The sequence below is a fragment of the Elephantulus edwardii genome, unplaced genomic scaffold (genome assembly GCF_000299155.1).
Source record: "Elephantulus edwardii isolate Elephantulus edwardi_28Jun2011 unplaced genomic scaffold, EleEdw1.0 scaffold00108, whole genome shotgun sequence".
NCBI lineage: Eukaryota > Metazoa > Chordata > Mammalia > Macroscelidea > Macroscelididae > Elephantulus > Elephantulus edwardii.
In genome coordinates, this window is record NW_006399858.1 from 3775978 (window position 1) to 3798575 (window position 22598).

The 22598-nt window shown below is 39.5% G+C and overlaps 1 pseudogene; it reads left to right on the top strand.

Annotated features, from left to right (window-relative positions):
• The first annotated feature begins 21960 nt into the window (after nucleotides 1-21960).
• On the top strand, nucleotides 21961-22323 carry LOC102869474 (annotated as a pseudogene).
• Nucleotides 22324-22598: the final 275 nt, after the last annotated feature.

A 22598-nucleotide genomic window follows, 5' to 3' on the forward strand; every position in this document is an offset into this window, starting at 1 on the left:
CTGCTCTTCTTGCCAGTCTGAGCTGTGGTTTTTGCTGGTACCTTTTATTACTTTTAAAAAGTCTGCTTCGAATGAAAGAAGTCTGAAGAGTTAACCATTAAAGTATTTTCCTGTTCTGTGATGTGTGTGTATAGGTGTAGGTAGTTTTGTGTGAGCATGTGTGTTAAAAAATGAGGTAACTGAATGAAGATTCTACAGTGTTTCTCTTCATCATTTCCCACTCTACAAAAAATACGTAGGCTGCAAAAGACAGCCGGTAAGCCACACAGTGAGATTGTTTATGGAGCGTCCTCCTGTGAGCTTCTACCTCAATTGAGTAAATTACCACATTTCCTTTAATGAGCCAAGACCTTTTGCTAACCTACCATTATTGCTTATTTCCTTCTAATAGAAAACACCCACCCCTAACATGCACAACAAATATTTGTTCCCACTAGACTGAATTAAAATGATGTCTTGCTTTTATTTTGTGGTCTCTCTCCTACTTCCTCCATCTCTTTCACTTCACTTGTCTCTTGTCTTTTCACCTTTCCTTCAAATTATTAAATCCTTGTTCCAAAATGCTAGCCCTAGTCCAAGGGTGGTGCAATGGCTAAACATTTAGTTATTAATTATTGGAGGAAGGCTGATCAACAATCTGCATTTAACACAACCTTGTTCCCTGAAACTGAGTAGGACTTGAAGCACTTGGTGCAACAGACCAAGACTGCAGCCTTCAATGTGGATTGCATCTCAACATCAAGAAAACAAAGATCTCATGAACTTTATGGTTTGGGGCTTTACCTCCAGGTCTCTGATTCACCTTGAGTTGATTTTTATGGATGTGTGAAATGTGGATCCTGTTTCAGCTTTCTGCAGGTAGTTATCCAGTTTTGCCAGAATCATTTGTTAAACAGGTTGTCATTTCCCCATTTGATAGCTTTGATTTCCTTGTCGAAAATCAGTTGACTATAGATACATGGGTCCATTTCTGGGTTCTCAATTCTGTTCCATTGGTCTATGTGCCTGTCATTATACCAGTAACATGGTTTTGGTTACTACCACTCTGTAGTAGGTTTTGAGGTAAGAGAGTGCTATGCTTCCCACTTCATTTTTGTTTTTCAGAAATATTTTGCTTGTTTGGGATTTCCTTTCTCTCCAAATAAAATTGACAATTGTCTTTTCAATCTTCTTGAAAAATGAATTGGATATCTGTATTGGGATTGTGTTGAACATATAGATTGCTTTTGGTACAATTGTCATTTTCACTACATTGAGTCTTTCTATCCATGAACAGGAAACATTTTTCCATTTATTTAGTTGTTGTACTGTTTCTTGCAGAAGTGTTATGTAGTTCTTTGTACAGGTCTTTTGGGTGTTTTTTTTCCCTATTCTATTCTATTTATTATATTATATTATATGCTAATTTATTTATAGAACACTAATATATTGTTTTCCATAACAGATATTTTCAATTTTTCTCACTCCCCAGGTCTTTTGTGTTTTTAAAAGTTCGTAAGAGACAAACTGGGACCTGGCTTACAAGGCCTGGTCTGTGGCATAATGATGCTGGCAAATACAGCCAGAAATATACAATCTGGAGAGGATAAAAATTGATGAATTGGACCTTCTAAAGGTTAAACCCTTGTGTGCATCAAAACCTTTTCCCAGTAGGATAAAAAGAAAACCAGCAGAAAAACATTTGGCAATATCATTGCAGATAAAGCCTCATAACAAAAATTAAAGAATAATAAAGGACCTCCATTGAAACAGATGAGGGAGAGAATAATTTAAAAGCAATATATGATAGGGTATTACAGTTATCACAAGAGTCCAGAATTTAGGGTGCATAGTGGAGTGTACCTGGGGCAGTGGGAGGGGTGTGGGGGGATTGTATACCAAAGAAATAATTTTTCTTTTACTTTTTCAAAGAGAGGAGAAAATTAGGGGTGGGGGGGTGGGGGGGAGGGCTGGGCAGGGAGAAAAGTACAACAATGGAAATCCAAAATCTCTGTAAATGTTCATTAAAATTCCTAAAATAAAGTTTTATAAAAAAGGACCTCCAGAAGAAAAAGACTGATAACTCAATTACAACATGGACAAAATACATACAGTTTCCACAGAGGAAGACATCGGGGTGACCAACTGACACATGAAGAAGTGCTCAAAATTACTGGTAAAAAGAGAGATGCAAATCAAAACCACAATGAAGTACTGTCTCACCCCAGGAGTGCTGACAAAGTTTAAGGGGATAGCAAGCAATAAGTGCTAAAAAAGATGTGGGGAGGTGGGAACTCTAAATCTCACTGCTGGTGGGATTATTAAATGGTACAATCACTCTGGAAAGTAGTTTGACGTTTCCTCAAAATGCTGAACATAGAAACTTCGTATGACCCAGCTATTCCACAACTAGCAATATACTCCAAAGAAATTAGAATTGAGACACAAACAGAAATTTATACACTAATGTTTATAGCAGTGTTATTCATAATCACAAGATTTTGGAAACAGCCCAAATGTCCAACCACAACTGGATAGAGACATTGTGGTACATTCACACATGGAATACTATGAATCACTCAAGAAAAACAATTTTGGAACATACTACTTAAGTGGAGAGAGACTGTAGAGCATTATGCTGAGTGAACCAACTCAGTCTCAGAAGGACAAATAGTGCATAAGATCATTATTGTAAAAATTAAAGGGTAACGAGTAAAACATGTATGGGGGCCCATGGTGGGGAAGAGGTGGGAAAAGAGTGGTGCGAATTGGGAGATGAGGCAAGTGACAGGGTAGCACAATTTGCTGGGTGGGCAGAGGGGTTAAAAACATGGGAAAGATCTGGCAGGGACCCAGCAGGGTGCGGTAACGGTGGGTTCATCCAATGATGGTTCATTTTATGGAACATAATTTATGAGATGATAGTATAATACATAATGCCAATGAAGGAAAGTGTGTGTGTGAAATCTGCATAATAAAATATTTTAAAAGGAATGTTAAAAAAACAAGTGAAAAGAAAAAGAAACAAATATACAACAACAACAACCAAACCCCCAACTACAAAGATCCTCACTATTGGGCCAATAGACAACATCGTGATCCATGAAGAAAATATTGAAGTTGTTAATGATTTCATCTTGCTCAGATTTATAATCAACACCCCTGGCACAAGCAGCCAGGAAATCAAAAGACGATTTGCACTGCAGACATCTGTTCTCGAGGACCTCTCCAGTGTGCTAAAAGGCAACAATGCCAATTTAAAGACTAATGTTAGCCCGATCCACAGTGTTCTCAATTGTTTGCTATGCATTTGAGACCTGGACAATGACTAAGGATAACAGAAGAATCAATGCTTTTGAGTTGTGGTGCTGGAGAAGTGTATTAAACATATCATAGTCAAGAAAGCCAACAGGTTTGTCCTGGAGACTGAAATAAGGTTGCTCCTTGGAGGCAACAATTCTGAAGCTCCATCCCACATGCTTTGTGCATATTATCAGGATGGACCAGTCCTTAGAGAAGAACATCATGCTTGGAAGGATAGAGCAAAAGAGGAAGACCCTGGAGGAGATGGATTTGCAGAGTGACTGTGGCAATGCAGTCAGGTGTGTCAGAAACAGTGAGGTTGTCTAAAGGATAGGGCAGGGTACTCGTAGGGTCATTATGAGTCATAGTTGTCTCGTAACAACAACAAACAACAGTTCTCCCATGAAGGCTGAGGAAGACAGACCTGATGATCTACTTTGAAGAAAGTCAGTCACGGAAAACTTTACAACTCACATTTCAATTCTGGTACAAATGAAGTTAACGTGAGTCACAAGCAACTCCATGACAAATGGCATTTTAGACACTACTTACCCAAGTCATTTCACAGACTAGCTCGATGAAGATTTTTCTCACTCACTGCAGTGAATTCGTTTCTGACTTACACTAACTCTCCATAGGGATTTTTAAGTCTTTAATCCTAAGAGGAGAAGACTACCTACCCTTCTTTCTCCTGAGAGTGGCTGGTGGATTCAAACTACTAGCAATGCAGCCTTTTGTTTAGATGAGCAGCAGCCTCGGGACTATGCCAGTAGGGCTCCCTGGAGAGTCACTAGGAAAGGGTTAAAGATGATACAACTGCTCTCTGGCCAGGCTTCAAGGTCCTGTGGGCAGACAACTGGCAGGAAAAGCCTGTGAGTCATCATCTCCCAATCATCATAAGCTGTAGGACAGGGCTAACGATTGATTCCCACAAAAGTGCTTTATTACTCAGGTGAATTTTACCGGTCTATTATAAAAAGGAAAAATAATATAAGTGAATGAAGACAGGCCATGCTGAAATAGCAGAGATAAAAATCTCCTATAAATCCTCTCATTTGAAATATTTGATACTTAATATAGAATATGTTCTTGAAACAGCTACCCTTTTTGGAGTTCATTTTAGCTGGCAGGAAACCTGGATGACCCAACATCCAAAGTTCACCAGTAAAAAGCATATTTAAAAAGTATTATGCATTTTATCCTTGAGCCATAATTTCATGTCTAAAGTCTGAATATGTTTGATATTTGTGTTTTGATAATTGTTTTAATTTCTTAACACTTTTTGTGCATGAAAACATTGAATCATAATTCAGTCACTGAAAAGTATGCCTATTCAAAATATAAGAATTATAGGCCTTCTATAACTTTTCTTAAAAAGCAAGGATCTTATTTTAAAGACTAAGGTCCACCTAAACCAACCCAGAGTGTTTTCAAGTCAGCAAAGCAAATTAAAGTTGAATAACAAATGAGGATGATTAAAGAAGAATGGATCCTTCCAAGCTGTGTGATGATGACGAATACTGAATATATCACAGGCTGCTGGAGAATAGATATGTCTCAGAAAAGACACGGCCAGAGTCTACCTTAGGAGCAAGGCTGATGAGACTCTGGTCCCTGGAGAAGAACTATTTGCTTGGATAGGTGGAGGGTCAGGGAAAAAGAGGAAGACCCTTATGACATAAACTGACAGTTAATGCAACAATTGCTATAAGCCCAGCACAGTTTGTGAGGATGATGTGGTGTGGGCAGACTCCGGGTGGACATGGACTCATTGGGCGTCTGCGTCAACTTGGTGGTTTCTAATAACAGACTTCCTACATAGCGGCTACCTCATTGATGTGAGGGGTCTCTCAACAATGTGCATTCATGCTCATTCAGCTTACAAAAAATCTTAACCACTCATTCAGTCAGCCTTTACACAACAACTCCACATGCATACTGAGGACACTCTTCTCTTGATAGTGCAGGAAATTTGATTTTTCTTTCTGCTCAATTCACTTCATGTGCAGCTACTGTTTTACCATGTTGTTTCTTACAGATTTCAGTGGTACTTTCAGATAAAGCTAGACTAGGAAGAAAGACTTTGAGGCCTATATCTAAAAATTAGCAACACTTTGAGTCCCAACCTATCATGAAATTGGAAAAGGACAAGACAGCATTCTCTACCCTTGCATGGGTGCATGGGGTCACCATGATTTGGGATAACTTTAAGTGAGCGGTTGTGTTGATATTTTCCAATCTTTATGTTGTTGTTGTTGCTATGTACCATCGAGTTGCCTGCGAATCATAGCGACTCTATGTATAACAGCCCTAAAACCTGCTCTGTCCTTTGCCAATCTTATTGTCTCTGACACACCCATCCCCATTACTGCAATGACTGAATCAATCCATCTCATCGAGGGTCTTCCTTTCCTGTGCTGTCCCTCCTGTGATGTCCCTCTCCAAGGACTGATCCTGCCTTGCAATATGTCCAAAGTATATCAGAGGACGCTTCAGAAACCTTGCCTCCAAGGAGCAGCCTGGCTTCACCCTCTACAGGATGAACTTGTTTGTTCTCCTAGCAGCCCATGGTATATTCAATACTCTTCTCCAGCACCAAAGCTCAAAGGTTTCAACTCTCCTTCTGTCATCCCTAGTCATTGTTCAGCTCTCTGATGTATAGCAAGTAATTGCAAAGACCATGGTCTGGATCATGCGCACCTTAGTCTCCAAACTGACATCGTGGCTCTTTAGTACTTTAGAGAGGTCTCTGACAGCAGACTTTCTCAGTGCAATTCATCTTTTAATTTCCTGTCTGCTGGCACCAAGAGTGTTGAGTGTAGGGTCAAGCAAACTGAAACTATCAAAAATCTCAGTTTCGTCACCATTTATCATGATGCTGCCAATCTGCCCAGTGGTGAGAATCTTTGTTTTCTTGATGTTGAACTTCAATCCATATTGAAGGCTCCATATAGTCCTTGACCTTCTGGAGCAAACACTTCAGGTCCTCTTCAGTTTTAACAAGCAGGGTTGTGTCATCTGCATAACACACATTGTTGATGAATCTACCTCCAATCCTGATGCCACACTTCTCCTCTTAGAGCCCAGCCTCCCAGATAATCTGTTCCACATATAGATTGTATTTATGAAACCTTGTGCATTTTTTTTTACAAGTTTGAATTATGATGCCTATGGAGAGAACCAGTCCTTAGAGAAAGCCATCATGAATGGAAGAATGGAGGGACGACACAGGAGAGGAAGACCCCAGATAAAATGGATTGATGCAGTGACTGGGGAAATGGGATTAGGTGTGTCAGAATCAGTTGGCCTGGCTCAGAACAGGGCCACCTTCAGAGTTTCTGTATGTAGGGTTACTATAGGTTGCAGACGACTCCACAGCACATAGCATCAATAGAGAGAGCACAGGAAATACTTTTATTCTCACCTGCACACATGATACTTGTATTTTCCATTGCTATGATCCTTGCAGATCCACCCATAAGAAGCTAACAGATGCTGAAGAAATAAAACTTTGCTTGACTGAATGACCCTCAAGGTCTAGTCTACAACTGGAACTTTGTTACCTATACCCTCATTATATGTTAACATCCTCATCTCTTGTGAAACTGTTCATTCTCAGATTTTTGAGGTTTACGCCCTAATGTCGGTGTACTACTTTATTTATACAGAATATTATTTGTTTAATTACCTAAAAGTCCTAAACATGCACCTATGTAAATATTACCAGGTTTAGATTAGCAGAAAGTCCCAAATAGCAGGAATAAAACTTCTGTTCTTCAACTAATAAATAAGATACTGTAAACAACTATATATATTAGTAAGTTACTCTTATTAACTCAGTAAAATTCATACCACTATCAAGTGTTACAATTTCCTCTTGCATGGATCTAAAATCAATGCCCATGGTACCAGCAGTCAAGAAACCAAAAGACATGGTGCATTAAGAAAATCTGCTGTCAAGGACTTCTCCAAAGTGTCAAAGAGAAAGTATGTCATTTTAAAGGTTAACGTGCATCTGATCCAAAGTGCAGTATTTTTGGTTGTTTCCTGTGTAACTGAAAGTTAGACAACGCATAAGGGTAACAAAAGAATCAGGGTCTTTGAGTTGGTGAAGAGTACTGAATATCTTATAGAGTTCCAAAAGAACAGATAAGTTCTTCTTGTAATAAGTACTGTCAGCACACTCATTAGAGGCAAGAAATGAAATTCTTCCTCATGTACTTAGATCAGGCACACCTTTGTCTTTAAACTGACATCATTGCTCTTTAGTATTTTGGAGGGGTCCTTGGCAGCATATTTTCCCAATGTAACATATTGTTTGATTTAGTGATTATTACTCTTATGGGTGTTGATTGTGAATCCAAGGTGTTGTGGTTGTTGTTATGTGCTGTCGAGCCGCTTGCAACTCATAGCAATGCTATGTACAACAGGCATAAACCCTGCTCTATCCTGTGCCAATTGCACTGCCTCTGACACACCCATCCCTATTATCCCAGTCACTGAATCAATCCACCTCATAGAGGGTCTTCCAATCTTGCTCCGTCCCTCCACTCTCCCAAGAATGATGTCCTTTTCCAAGAACCTGTCCCTCCTTACAACATGTCCAAAGTATGTCAGACAAAGTCCCAGAATTCTTGCCTCCAGGAAGCAGCCTGGCTTAACCCTCTCAAGGATGAATATGTTTGTTTTCTTAGCAGTCCATGGTACATTCAATACTCTTCTCCAGCACCACAGTCAAAGGCATCAATTACCCTACAATCCTCCCTGGTCATTGTCCAACTCTCTGATGCATAACAAGTGATTACAAAGACCATAGCCTGTATCAGACGCACCTTAGTCTGCAGAGACACCATTGCTCTTCAGTACCCTGGAGAGGTCCCTAACAGCAGACTTTCCCATCTCAATGTGTTTTTTAATTTCCTGGATGCTGGTGCCAAGAGTATTGACAGTGGAGCCAAGCAGACTAAAGTTGTAAACAATCTCAATCTCTTCACCATCCATCCTAATGCTGCCAATTGGTCCAGTGGTGAGAATCTTTGTCTTCTTGACATTGAGCCTCAATCCATACCGAAGGCTGCAGTCCTTAACCCTCTGCAGCAAACATTTCAGGTCCTCCTCAGTTTCAGCAAGTAGGGTTGTGTCATCTGAATAACGCAGATTGTTAATAGATCTTACACCAATCCTGACGCCACACTTCTCCTCATAGAGCCCAGCCTCTCGGATAATCTGTTTTGCCTATAAGTTGAAAAGGTATGGAGATGGGACACATCCCTGGCATACACCTTTCCCAATTTTGAACCATGCAGTGTTTCCCTGCTCTGTTCTGACAACTGCCTCTTGGTCCAAGTATAGGTTTCTCATTAGCACGATCAAGTGTTCTGGGATTCCCATTCTTTACAGATTCAGCCACAGTTTGTTATGATCCACACAATCAAATGCCTTTGCATAGTCAATGAAACATAGACAGATATCCTTCTGGTATTCCCTGCTTTCAGCTAAGATCCATCTAACAATAGCTACAGTATCCCTAGTACCACGACCCCTTCCTTCTAAACCCAGCCTGGACTTTTGGCAATTCTCTGCTGATGTGCTGTTCCAGTCATTTTTGGATAATCTTCAGTAGAATCTTGCTTGCATGTGAAATCAATAATACTGTTCTATAGCTTCCACGCTTGCCTCTGGAAACTCTATGTGCGAACAGTGCTCAGGCTGTTCGTTCATAGGGTCGCTATGAGTCGTCTACGACTCGACGGCACTAAACAACAATAACAATGACGACGACCAGGAGAGAACTATGTTGGCCTAGTGGAAGGAAGCTCTGCTACTAAGCCGAAGGTGGGTGATTGTCATCTGTGGCCCTCGGCCAGGTTCAAATTGTCTTCCTGTCAAACATTCTTCTAGGTGGTATAGCACTGGTCTGTACATTGCTGTACAGAGGTAACTCGTGGTTGCTGTGATGCTGAAGTCTGTGACAGTGATGTGCCAATCGTGGTAATGGGCACCCATGGTGGACAGTGCTGGCTGGAGCTTTCCGACTAAATCAAGCCTGGAAGCAGGAGTGGCATCCACTTCCAAAATGGCTTGCCTCTGGAAACTCTATGTACAAACAGTGCTCAGGCTGTTCGTTCATAGGGTCGCTATGAGTCGTCTACAACTCGACGGCATTAAACAACAACAACATAGCTTCCACACTCTGTTGGGTCACCCTTCTTTGAAATGGGAACAAATAGAGATCTCTTCCATTCAGTTGGCCAAGTGGTTGTTCTCCAGATTTCTTGGCACAACTTGGTGAGCACATCCAGGGCAACATCTGTTAGCTGAAATACGTCAATTGGTATACCATCTATTCCTGGGGCCTTATTTTTTGCTATTTCCTTCAAAGCAGCTTGAACTTCTTCCTTCATCACCATAGGCTCTAGCTCATATGTTATTTCATGAAATTCTTCTGTGTCTGCCAATTCCTTTTAATACAGTGACTCACTATGTTCTTTCCATCTTCTTTTAATACTTCCTTTACCATTTAATATTCTGCCTAAAGTATCCTTGATTATAGCAACTCAGGGTTTGAATTTTTTCTTCTATTCCTTGAGCTTAAGAAATGCTGAACAAGTTCAACCCTTTTGATTTTCTGACTCCAGCTCCTTGAACATTGCATCATAATATTTTGCTTTGTCATCCCCTGCTGCCTTTTGGAATCTTCTATACAGCTCTTTAGTATCTTGAATTCTTCCTTGTAAGAGCACATAATTGATAGCTTCAATCATTTCTCCATCTATCAGGATGTTGACTTTTGGTCCAGTTGTGAGAAAGAATCAATAATGTGTAAAAAAAAGAATTCACCAAAGTAAAGGATTTAATTTTTGTCTTTGTTCACAACATTTGCTTAGAGAGTAAGATTATTCTAGGATGGGATAGAGTTCAGATCTTTATTTTTCATAGGATCTCTATGAGTTTTATCAACTCAAGTCTCTTAATAATAATGTTGACATCAACTCAGAAAATTGGCCAAATTCACTAGGTTCAATGTAATGAGAGTGTATAAAAGATTTAAAATTTTGCTTTCTGTTCATTTGATTTTTTCAAAATTTATGTTTCTCTTATTGTTGTTGTGTTCCATCAAATTGGAACCAACTCGTAGCTGATCTTCTAATAGGTTTTCAGATGAAGTATATCACATGGAAAGAGATTTCCCATCTTCCATGGAGCATCTGGAGTGTTCAAACCATGTGCCTTTCTTTGATTTGGTAGTATAATTCCCGATGAGTAGGCCAAACAGAGCTCCCTACCTCTTTAGAACCTCAACACTCTAAGACAGTCCAAGAAATGAGAAATGTAGTCTTTTGCCTCACGGTCTCTAACAACCAAATCCAACTCATAAAACCTTCACAGTAATCGGCTTCACAGCTTCTGATTCTATGCTTCCTTCATAGAATTGATAAGATGTTCAAGACAATGTAAGATCATCTAAAAACAGTTGGTTTATATCTTCTACTCAACAACATTCCATTGCAAGAAAGACAAATTCATGCTCAACTTACTTGATGGTGGGCAGACTCAAAGTTTTTGTTTTACACTCAAATTTCAAATCTTGATTATGCTTAGGACATTTTTGTAAATATCCTCTTCTAGACATTTTTAAATCATTTTGCAAGACTCCCCTCTTTTGGCCCAAAGGATTTCTCTTCGTCCTCTACCACATTTGGATCTTCAAGTGTCTTTCTAACTAATAATTTTTATTCTTACTGGCAGAATGGGAATATCAGAACATTTGATTGTTCTTATGCGAAACCTATACTTGTACCAGAAGGCAGTAGTCAGAACAGAGCAAGGAAACATTTCATGGTACAAAATCAGAAAGAATGTATTCCAGGGATGCATCCTTTCTCCCTAAGTTTTCAATCTATACGCAGAACAGATCATCCAGGAGGTTGGGCTGTATGAGGAGAAATGTGGTATCAGGATTAGAAGAAAACTCATTAACAGTCTGTGTTATACAGATGACAAAATCCTGAGTCCTGAAACTGAGGAGGACCTGAAGTGCTTACTGCAGAAGTTCAAGGATTGTATGTAGCCTTCAATATGGATTGAAGCTCAACATCAAGAAAACAAAGATTCTCACCACTAGATCAATTGGCAGCATTGTGATAGATGGTGAAGAGATTGAGACTGTTAATAGCTTTAGTATGCTTGGCTCCACAATCAACAATTTTGGTACCAGTAGTCAGGAAATAAAAAGATGAAATGTATTGGGAAAGTCAGCTGTCAGGGACTTCTCCAGAGTGCTGAAGAGCATTGGCATCATTCTGGAGATTAAGGTGTCCCTGATCCAGGCCATAGTCTTTGCCATTACTTGCTATGCCTCAGAGAGCTGGTCAATGACTAGGGATGATAGAAAAAGCATTGATGCCTTTGAGCTGTGGTACTGGAGAAGAGTATTGAATATACCATGGACTTCCAGAACAAATACGTTTGTCCTACAGAGGGTGAAACCAGGCTTCTTCTCCTTCGAGGCAGTGATTCTGAGGCTTCATCTGACATACTTTGGACATGTTGCAAGGAGGGACCAGTCCTTGGAGAGGGACATTGTGCTTGGAAGGTTGGAGGAACAGAGAAAGAGAAGAAGACCATCGATTAAATGGATTGATTTAGTGACTGGGTAATGAGGAGGAGTGTGTCAGAGACAGTAACACTGGCACAAGATAGAGCAGGTTTCAGGGTTATTGTACATAGGGGCACTATGAGTCACAAGTGACTCAATGGCACATAGCAACAACAGCTGGTTAAAACATACTTGTTTCCATCTGTTGATTCATTATAATCTACTTCTAGCAACAAGATATTACACACTAAATACTCCCAAATTAGTGATAACATATGGAAGTTTTATTGTAGGGATCACCTTCCTTATCTACTTAAGCTCATTTCCTCCCATATTTTAATGCACAAATTAAAAGTAGATGATGGATAGTTCTCCTGTGCCAAGTCCATCTTTTACCTTGAGATGTAGTTTCTGGGCTACAAAAGCCCTTTCTAAGTATGCAAACCCTGCCAAGCTTTCTGTTTCATACAGAAGTGTTTAATCAGATATGTTATTTAAAGTTGCAAAGATAGTCAAGAGAAGTATAAAACTCAATAATATAGTTAAATGGTGGAAGAAAAGCAAATGAGACAATGTAAGAGTTAGTAAAAGTGAGTTAAAGCATTGATCTTCTATAGTAGTATAAAGTGTGGAGCTCTGGTGCCTTAGTGGTAAGAAGCTGAGCTATAATCCCAAAGACATGTGGTTCAAATCCACCAGCTGTTCCGTGGAGGAAGGATAGGCAATATCTTATGAGATTTACTGCCTCTGAAAACCCGCTTGAATGTCAGCTTATATCAATGGCACACACCAACAACAACAAGGCAGAAAATTAAATATAAGCCAAAAAAGTTCCATCATCATGTTATTTCTGACTCACTCGAAGGAATCTTGTGGGACAGAGCAGAACTGTCCTCTCTAGGGTTTCAAGGTTGGGAGTCTTTACAACAGACTCCAACATCTTGCTGCCGTGCAAGTGCTGGGGAATTTGAACTACTGAGCCAGTACTTCAACCACTGTGCCATCAGGCCTCACTAAAATGTAAGCCTGCTATTTAAAATTGTGCTTGGAGAAGCAGAAGGTCTGCAAAGAGGAGAAAGATCCTCCACAAGATGGGGTGGCACAGTGACTGTGTGAGGAGGGTACAGGATCAGTGAGTTCCCAGGATTATAGTGTCACTGTCCATCACAGCCAACTGGACAGCACCCAGCAATACCATCTAAAACTGTGCTGACAACCACTGGATTAGCTAAAATAGGATATTTTTAAATAATTGGGTTTCACAGAATGGAAATAGGAGTGAATATGAGTGTGGGGAAGTGAAATGGGTAAATAATTTTGTTTACAGTTTATATACTGTATTTGGACTCTCTATCTTTATCTATTTCTTATGATTTTAAAAGAAATTTAAGCTAAAAAAATGTGTACTTATTGCAGTTAAACTTTAGGCTGCCTGATAATGAGTTGTCAGGTTTCATGCCAACTTCTCTGAGGGTTGGTTTGAAATTAATTGGCTTGAAATTTGACACTGATTTGTCTTAACCCTCGTGTTCAGAAGGTTGTGGACTGTCATTTTCTGTACTCAAATGCAAGATGAGCTTCCTCATAGCCTCATCTTGAGTCTACCTCCCACTCTAGCTTCACAGGAGAGTCAAAATGACAGAGGACCCTTTCAGCAGCTGAGATAATGGAAAGGGTGTCACAGACCAGATTCAGAGAACTTGATTTCAGTGTTTGCCTCTGCTGAGCTGCATTAAAGAATCATTTCATTTTTCCTGGTTTTGACTCCTTTTGTGTAAAGTAAGAATAATACCATTTCAAATTGTTGAGGATATTAATGGATATATTAAACATGAGAGTATTTTAATGGTGAATGTAGTATGATAAATATGGCTTGTTTTTCAGGCAATCCCCCTTCTTTGTTATCACTGCAAATGTCTGATACTTTCCTGACCTCTTCCATTTCCAGTATGAGGGTCTTTGTCCCAATATAAGATGCAGCTTTCTCAGCTCAATCATTCCATTGTTATTCATTTTCTATTTCCAGCACAATGCAAAGGAAATGACTAGTTTTTTGTTGTTGATTGGTTTTTTTTCCCTTTAGAAAAACCACTTCACCCATGCACTGAAAAAAAATTTGTTCTTTAGTTATATTTTCGATCTAAATGATTTACATTTACCTAGACAATTCATTGCGATGGGGGCACAGAAGGTTAATTCTTTCCTCCTCTTAAAGAGAATAGGACGCTTGCTTGAATTATTGACCACAGATGGCTTTTAAGGGTCATCTGACTGGCAAGTTGTAAATTACAGCCTTGTTGTCTCAGCCTAAAGGCTGACTGTCTTCTTAAAAGTGGTTAAGTGGAAGTTATTGATGAGAACTCAAGTGAGGTTTGACATCACACTTTAATTATCCCTGGGAAGGCAAGGAAAATGGAAAATGAAGGCTAATTTGATTGAACAGTTGATCACTAAGCAATAATCACAACAAAAAAAATGTATTTCTATTTCATTCTAAAGCTGCTCACATAGAAGATTGATATCAGTAATTAGATTTATGCTTCTCCTCTTAAGATGTTTTATTTGAATCAAGAGATGGATGCTTTATTCTAGCTATTTGAAAAGTGTTTGCATGAATATAAAGGCCTCAAAATACAAGAAGAATAAGATTAAGGAACTGTGTGCATTATTTCAACCTTCTCAAGAACACTAATCTATTCTCTCTGGTCAGCCCTACTTCTACTGGTAATAGAGGAGAGAGAGATTATCAATCAAAAATTCTAATTTTTGAAATGCATTATCAGAGATCACAATTACCAAAGACATTAAGGAAATATTAAAATGCACTTAACATCTTGATATTTATGTAACTATTTCTTGCCATGTAGGATTTTTTTAAATTTTACTCATTTAAAAACATAAGTGTAGATATTTCCTGTGTTCCAAGCCTTGCCAGTTTCTACCTAAATATACCTCCATATAGCAAAACATGGAAGAATTGTTTTAAGACATGCAAAAAATTCAGGAAACTTAAAGTTTTCCACAAAATCACTATGCTAAACCATATCACACTGTTAGTAGTCAATACAATTTGACTAGTAAATAGATCAGTTTATATTTGTTGCTACTGTATACCATCGAGTTAGAACCTGCTGAGCAACTTGATGGATGCGAGCCATGTGCCTTCAGAATTGTATTGTAGCTTCTTACCAGTAGGCCACCAGAGCTCATATTATTGCTGTTGTTATACGCTATCAAATTAGGACTGACTCACCGCTGACTCTTCTGTGGCTTTTCAGAAGCTATAAATGATGGGAGAGGAGATTATCCATATTTTCCCCACAGATTTAAATAAACTGACTTTATATATAAATTGATTCCATCTAACATACATTGAAAAACTGTTCATCAAATGTATCTAATTTTTAAACAATGAGTTACAACTCATTTCTTCCATGAGCATTGTTCAGGGAAGTATTTCCAAGTTGAAGAATTTCACAAGTATTTAGCTTCAGCTAGTCTAGAAGCAGGAGTAGCATCTACTTCCTAATGAACATGCCTCTAGGAACTCTATGAACTTTGATAAATGTCGATAGTAGTAGAGGGGCTTCAGACCTTTTGTTTATACAGTTTCTATAAGTTGTGCTCGACTAGAAGGCAATTAACAACATCTAGATACAAAAATGTGCCTAATCCAGGCCATGATATTCTCAATCAATTGTTATGCTTCAGAGAGTTGGACAATGCCTTTGAATTGTGGTGATGGAGAAGAGTCTTGAACATACCATGGACTGCCAAGAAAACAAGTACATTTGTCTTGGAGAGGGTGAAACCAAGTATCTCATTGGAAGATAGGATTTTGAAGCTCTGCCTTGCTTACTTTGGGCACGTGGCCAGGAAAGATCGATTCTTGGAGAAGGACTTCAAGCTGGGAAGGGTAGACGGATAGCACAGGAGAGGAAGACCCTGGATGAAATGGACTTATATAGTGACTGCGACAATGGGGGTTGGTGTGTGGGAATTAGTGAGACTGGCTCAGGACAGGGAAGGGTTCAGAGCTGCTGTACATAGGGTTGCTATATGTTGCAAGTGATTCAATGGCACATAACAAAAATAACATACTATGACAGGTTTGGAAGCAGGAGTGGCATCCACTTTCTAAATAACGTACCTCTAGAAACTCTATGAACTTTTGTAAATGTTGATAGTTGTAGAAGTTCTTCAGGCCTTTTGTTCACGGGGTCACTATGAGGTGTGCTCAATTTGGAGGCAATCATCATCAACCACAACATTAAAGATGGATGTCATAAATCTGAATTAAGTCACGTGACTGTTTCCTTCCCCCATAAATCGAAGTTAAAGAAACATAAAAAAGCATTGACTAAAATATTTTAGCAGTTGTTGTTTCTACCAACCTAGGTTTATTTTTCTTCTTTAGATTTTGCAAGTTTTTCAGATTTCTGCAGTGAACAAACACTGCCTTTCTCAATAGAAACATGTTCTTTTTTAAAAATTAAAGGGAGTCCAATTTTAAATAGCATCTTAAAAATATAAAGAAGAAAAGTTATATAATATAATAAATAGGTCTAATTAAAACAACTCTTAGCTATCATGTCACCCCAGTAAGTATAACAACATTTAACAGAACAGCAAACAACAATGCTGGTGAGATTGTGGAGAAACTGGAACCCTTATTCTCTGTTGGTGGCAATGTAAAATGGTGCAATCACTGTGGAAGGCAGTATGGTGCTTTATTAAAAAGTCGCAATTAGAAATACCATTTAATCCAGTAATTTCATTACTGGGAATATACCCGAAAGCAACCAGAGCTGCCACCCAAGCAGATATATGCTCACCTATGTTTACTGCAGCTTTTTTCACAATAGCAAAGAGTTGGAAACAACTCAAATGCCCATCAACAAACAAATGACTAGAGAAGCTGTGGTATATTCACACAATGAATACTATCTGCATTGAAAAGCAAAGAACTTATGAAACATTATACAAAATGGGTGACCCTGGAGGATATACTGAGTGAAATATCTCAGTCACAAAAGAACAAACACTGGATAGTGCCACTGTCGTAAAGCGAGACTGACATTGGATTTGGGGGGAAACTAAGAGGGACTAAATAATGTATTCTGCATCGACAGATAAGGGAGAGAACTGTTGAGGAGGAATATATGATTAGATATTGTTGTCATGACAAGAGTCCAGATTGAAAGCTGCATAGTGGAGTGGACTGGGATGGGGGATGACTGTATAACAATGAAAGAATTTTTTTTTTAATTTTTTATTTTTTTTTTATTTTTCAAAGAGAAAAGCAAACTGGGGGGGAGGGGTGGACAGGGAGGAAAGTGTGCGTCTATGAATGAATGAAAATCCAAAAAGTCTCTGTAAACTTTCATTAAAATAAATGAAAAAAATAAGTTCTGAATAAATAAATGAATCAAACCTAAAAAAAAAGATAAATAGGTCTACTCCTCCCAACAAAATAGTTATGGACAATTCTGTAAAACAACTTGTTTGATACCACCCGCCCCCTCCGTATCTCCTCCCATTGACAAGGAATCAGGGCAGTCGGCACTTCCAGTTTCACTTGAGCTGATTTGTGACACTTATTAGTCAACCAATTTAAGGACCCAACGTGCTTTGGTGGTTTCATGCCACCTCTGGTCACATATTAACCTCATTTGGGCTTAAATGCTCCATTTAAATGGGAAGCCCTATCCAGCTGGCTAGGGAATAGCACTCACTTTAAATTGGATATTATTTTGAATTACAGTCAACTCTGTGATATGGTTGCTAAATAGCTAAGAGTCAGACTGCATTAATAAAAGTGTAATTTCTGGTTTATGGGAAGCAATCGTCTTTCTATATTCTGATCAAAGCACATCTTGAAGTATGATGTTCAATTATGAGTCAGTGAAAAACTAGAGAATGACTAGAAGGTGAAAATTAACATAGGGTAGGGTCTGAAAGCCACTGATATTTTTGAGGAATGAGGAACAGAAAGTAGACCAGGTGTTGTAGATTAAATAATAATGCTATAATTGTTAGCTGTCACTCACTTGGCCCCTGACTCACGTGTCCCCACATATAACAAAATGCTCTCTGATCCTCTAATCAGATAATTATGACCTATTGGCAGCATCAGGATGGATGGCGAAGAGATTGAGATTGTTCATAGCTTTAGCTTGCTTGGCTCCACGGTCAACACTCTTGGCACCAGTAGCTAGGAAATCAAAAAACATATTGCGATGTTAAAGTCTGCTGTTAGGGATCTCTCCAAAGTACTGAAGAGCAATGGTGTCTCTCTGGAGACTAAGGTGCGTCTGATACAGGCCATGGTCTTTGCTATCACTTGCTATGCATCAGAGATTCTGACAATGACTAAGGAGGATAGAAAGAGAATTGATGTCTTTGAGCTGTGGTGCTCAAAGTATTGAGTATTGAGGGTATCATGGACTCCCAAGAAAACAAACAGATTCATCCTGGAAAGGGTTAAACTGATCGGCTCCTTGGAGGCAAGGATTCTGAGGCTCTCTCTGACATACTTTGTACATGTTACAAGGAGGGACCGGTCCTTGGAGAAGGACATCATGCTTGGTAGAGTGGAGGGACAGTGCAGGAGAGGAAGACCCTCTGTGAGGTGGATTGATTCAGTGACTGGGGTAATCGGGATGGGTGTATCAGAGTGAGTGTGACTGGTCCAGGACAGAGCAGAGTTTAGGGCTGTTGGTCGCTATGAGTCACAAGGAACTCAATGGCACATAACAACAACAACAACAGCAACATAATGTATTTATTTGTTGATTTTTTAAAATATTGTTCTTTATTTTACATTGGTTTGTGTAAAATTCCATATATCTTTTGTTTTGTTTCTACAGCTTGTGTTTCACTCCATTCTCTATTCACACTGTGCTTCATAGTATTATTCTCACACATTGTGTTTTATAAAATTAATCACTTTTGATCCATGTCCAGCATTACTTCACGTTTTTACTCCTTCACTGGATTTCATCAGCTTTTCCTTCTTAGTTTAAGAGTTTTGGGACATCAAGAGCAGCAAGCAAGCTTCAGTTGAGTGATGGATGGTGGCTGGAAAATTAGTCTGAATCTCCCAAATTCTACTACTAAACTAATGGAGATGATACGTTGTTGTTGTTGTTATGTGCCATCGAGTCACCTGTGACTCACAGCACCCCTGTGTACAATAGTTCTGAATCTTGCCTTGTCTTGAGCCAGTCTCATTGACACTGACACATAGACCTCCATTGTCCCAGTTATATCAATCCATCTCATCCAAGGCCTTCCTCTTCTGCACTTTCCCTCCACCTTTCTGAGCATGATGTCTTTCTCCAAGGATTGGTCCCTTCTGGCCACATGCCCAAAATATGTGAGACAGAGCTTTAAAATCCTAGCCTCCAAGGAGAAATCTGGTTTTACCCTCCCCAAGACAGACATATTTGTTTGCTTGGCAGTCTATGGTATGTTCAAGAAGCTTCTCAAGCACCACAACTCAGAGGCATCAATTTTTCTTCTGTCAACCTTAGTCATTGTCCAGTTCTCAGATGTATAGCAAGTAATTGCAAAGACCGCGGCCTGTATCAGGTACACCTTAGTCTGTAGACTGACAATGTTGCTTCTTAGTACTCTGGCAAGGTCCCTGAGAGTAGATTTGCCTAATGAAATTGTCTTTTGATTTCCTGACTTCTAGTGCCAAAAGTTTTGTTTGTGGAACCAAGCAAGCTGTAACTTAATAACCTCCGTCTCTTCTCCATGCTACCAATTGGCCCAGCAGTGAGAATCTTTGTCTTCTTGAGGTAGAGTTTTAATCCATATTGAAGACTACAGTCCTTGACCTTCTGCAGCAAGCACTTCAGGTTCTCCTCAGTTTCAGCAAGCAAGGTTATGTCATTTGCATAACATAGATTGTTGATAGGTCTTCTTCCAATTCTAATGCCACATTCCTTCTTATAAAGTCCAGCCTCCCGAATGATCTGTTCTGCATATAGATTGAAAAGGTGTGGAGACAGGATACATCCCTGAAGCACTCCTACCCTGATTCGGAACTATGTACGGTTTTCTTGCCCTGTTCTAAGAACTGCTTCCTTATCCAAGTATAGCTTTTACATAAGCACAATCAAGTGTGCTGGGATTCCCATTCCCCTTAAGGTTAGCCTCATTTGTTGTGATCCACACAGTCAAATGCCTTTGCATATAGTCAATGAAACATGGATAGATTTCCCTTTTGCACTCTGCTTTCTGCCAACATCCATCTGACATCGACAATAATGTCTCTAGTGCAATGACCTCTTATAGACCCAGCTTGTATTTCTGGTAGTCAATATACTATTCCAGTCATTTCTGGATAATCTTCAGCAGGATTTTGCTTGCATGTGATATGAGCGATACTGTATGATAATTTCCAAACTCCTTCTGGTCATCTTTTTTTTTCTTTTTTTTAATGGGAATAAATATAGATCTCTTCCAGTCAGTTGGCCAGGTAGTTGTGCTCCAGATTTCTTGGAACAAGCAGGGCAACAACTGTTTGCTGAAATATGTCAATTGATATTCCATCAGTTCCTGGAGCTTTATTTTGTGCCAAGTCCTTCAGAGCAGCCTGAACTTCCTCCTTCATCACCATTGCCTCTTGAGCATATGTTGTTTCTAGAAATTCTTCCATGGCAGTAATTTGAGTTGATTATACATAAATAAAAATCTTGAATGTAGTTTCATGTGAATATGAAAGGATATTCAAATGGAGAATTTCTTCACTTTCATTTCATCTGTTTTGACTGATATTAAATGGCAATGATTGTCACATCCCAAAGTGACATTCCCAACCATTACAACTAGACTTGTCCAATATGGAATACTGACCTCAGCCTACTCCTAGTTTGACAGTCTGAAAGGTTAAAGAGTTAAAGAGTCTGTTAAAGAGTCTGAGAATGAGAGTTAAAAACTCTGTTAAAGAGTCTGAGAAGAATTTTTAAATTTTTGGAGAGAGACAGTTGTTGGAGATTAGTGGGATTTCCCCTACCTTTTAAGAAGAAAGATAAAGAGTCAGAACCCTTAACACAACCCAGAATGTATAGGTGGACAATACTTGGAGAACTGAAGTAGTATTTCTGGAGTGTGTAGACTCAGACACTGACTGCAGGCCCAACGCAGCATGACCTCCGCAAAGGAGCCATTCTGACCTCTGGAAATAAAAAAAGAGGAGGTGCTGCTCTGGGGACAAGTGGACATCAAGCTTTCCATATGCTGCATAAAGGTGTTTGGCTGAGGCATTGAATGAACACATCACAATCTCTCTGATCCTCCAAGGTGGGATATACTTCAGTTCTCTGAACGAGTGTATTTTTATTTGGACAAAAACTGCCAGCTTTCTCAGCTCTATGCTCTGCAATGTCTTTCCAGAAAGGTCACCTGATCTCATTCCCACAAAGTCACTAATAGACTAGAGGCACTTTGGTAGGAAGATGAGAGTTTCTCATGGACAGTGTGGATCACACAGAAGAGAAAAGCAATGTGAAATCATCTTACAAGGAATGTGCCTAAATTGGTCTGCCAGTAAGAGGGCCTAAGTAGGTTTAATTTTCATATGTGTAGAGTGTTGTGAATGGTCAACCAGAGGAACTCTGTGATCTGTAATAAAGGACAGATCTGTACCAAGAAAAACCAGAAAGAGCTCAGTCTCCAAATAGTCTATGTTCTGCCTTAAAGAACCAGCTTCACCCTCCAGACCAGAATCTTTGGTTCTATGCTAAGCCATGACAACATCTATCAGGTAAGATTTTTCCTGTACCATTATGCTTCTCATTCTATCTGACCCCAATCAAAGATGGCAGCTCATATGACGGAATGCAGAAGTACAAACTGGAGAAATAAAAGGAAAACAAGGAAGCAAGTTATCCATTGCTTATTCTCTCATTGCGTGTTCCATATCCTGGGAAAGCCAAGAAGGTGGACAACTTCCTCCAAAAGTCTGAACTTTGAAATTTTTGACAATTGCTTGAAAATAGAAATCTAATTACAAAAATGAAACGTTAAGAAGCTGCTGTTAGGCGGCAGCCAGGTTCTATCGCTCAGCCATGGCCAAAATCAAGGCTCGGGACCTTCGCGGAAATAAGGAGGAGCTGTTAAAACAGCTGGACGATCTGAAGGTGGAGCTTTCCCAGCGGCGCATCTCCAAAGTGACAGGCGGTGCTAAACTCTCCAAAATCCGAGTTGTCCGAAAATCCATTGCCCGTGTTCTCACTGTTACTAACCAGACTCAGAAGGAGAACCTCAGAAAATACTCTAAGGGCAAGAAGTACAAACCCCTGGATCTGCGGCCCAAGAAAACACGTGCCATGCGCCGAAGGCTCAACAAGCATGAGGAGAACCTGAAGACCAAGAAGCAGCAGCGACAAAAGCGCCTGTACCCACTGCGGAAATACACAGTCAAGGCCTGAACTTAAATAAAGAAAACACAAAACTAAAAAACAAAACAAAACACAAAAACCCAAACCAAAACACACACACACACACAAAAAAAAAACAAACACCAACCAAACAAAACAAACAAACAAAGAAGCTGGTGTTGGTGAAGAGTATTGGACATCTGATGGACCGCCCAGAGAACAAACAGGTCTGGCCTGGAGATGGTGAAAGCAGGTTTCTCCTTGGAGGCAAGGATTTTGAAGCTTGGCCTCACATACATTGTCAGGAGGTGATAGTCTTTGCAGAA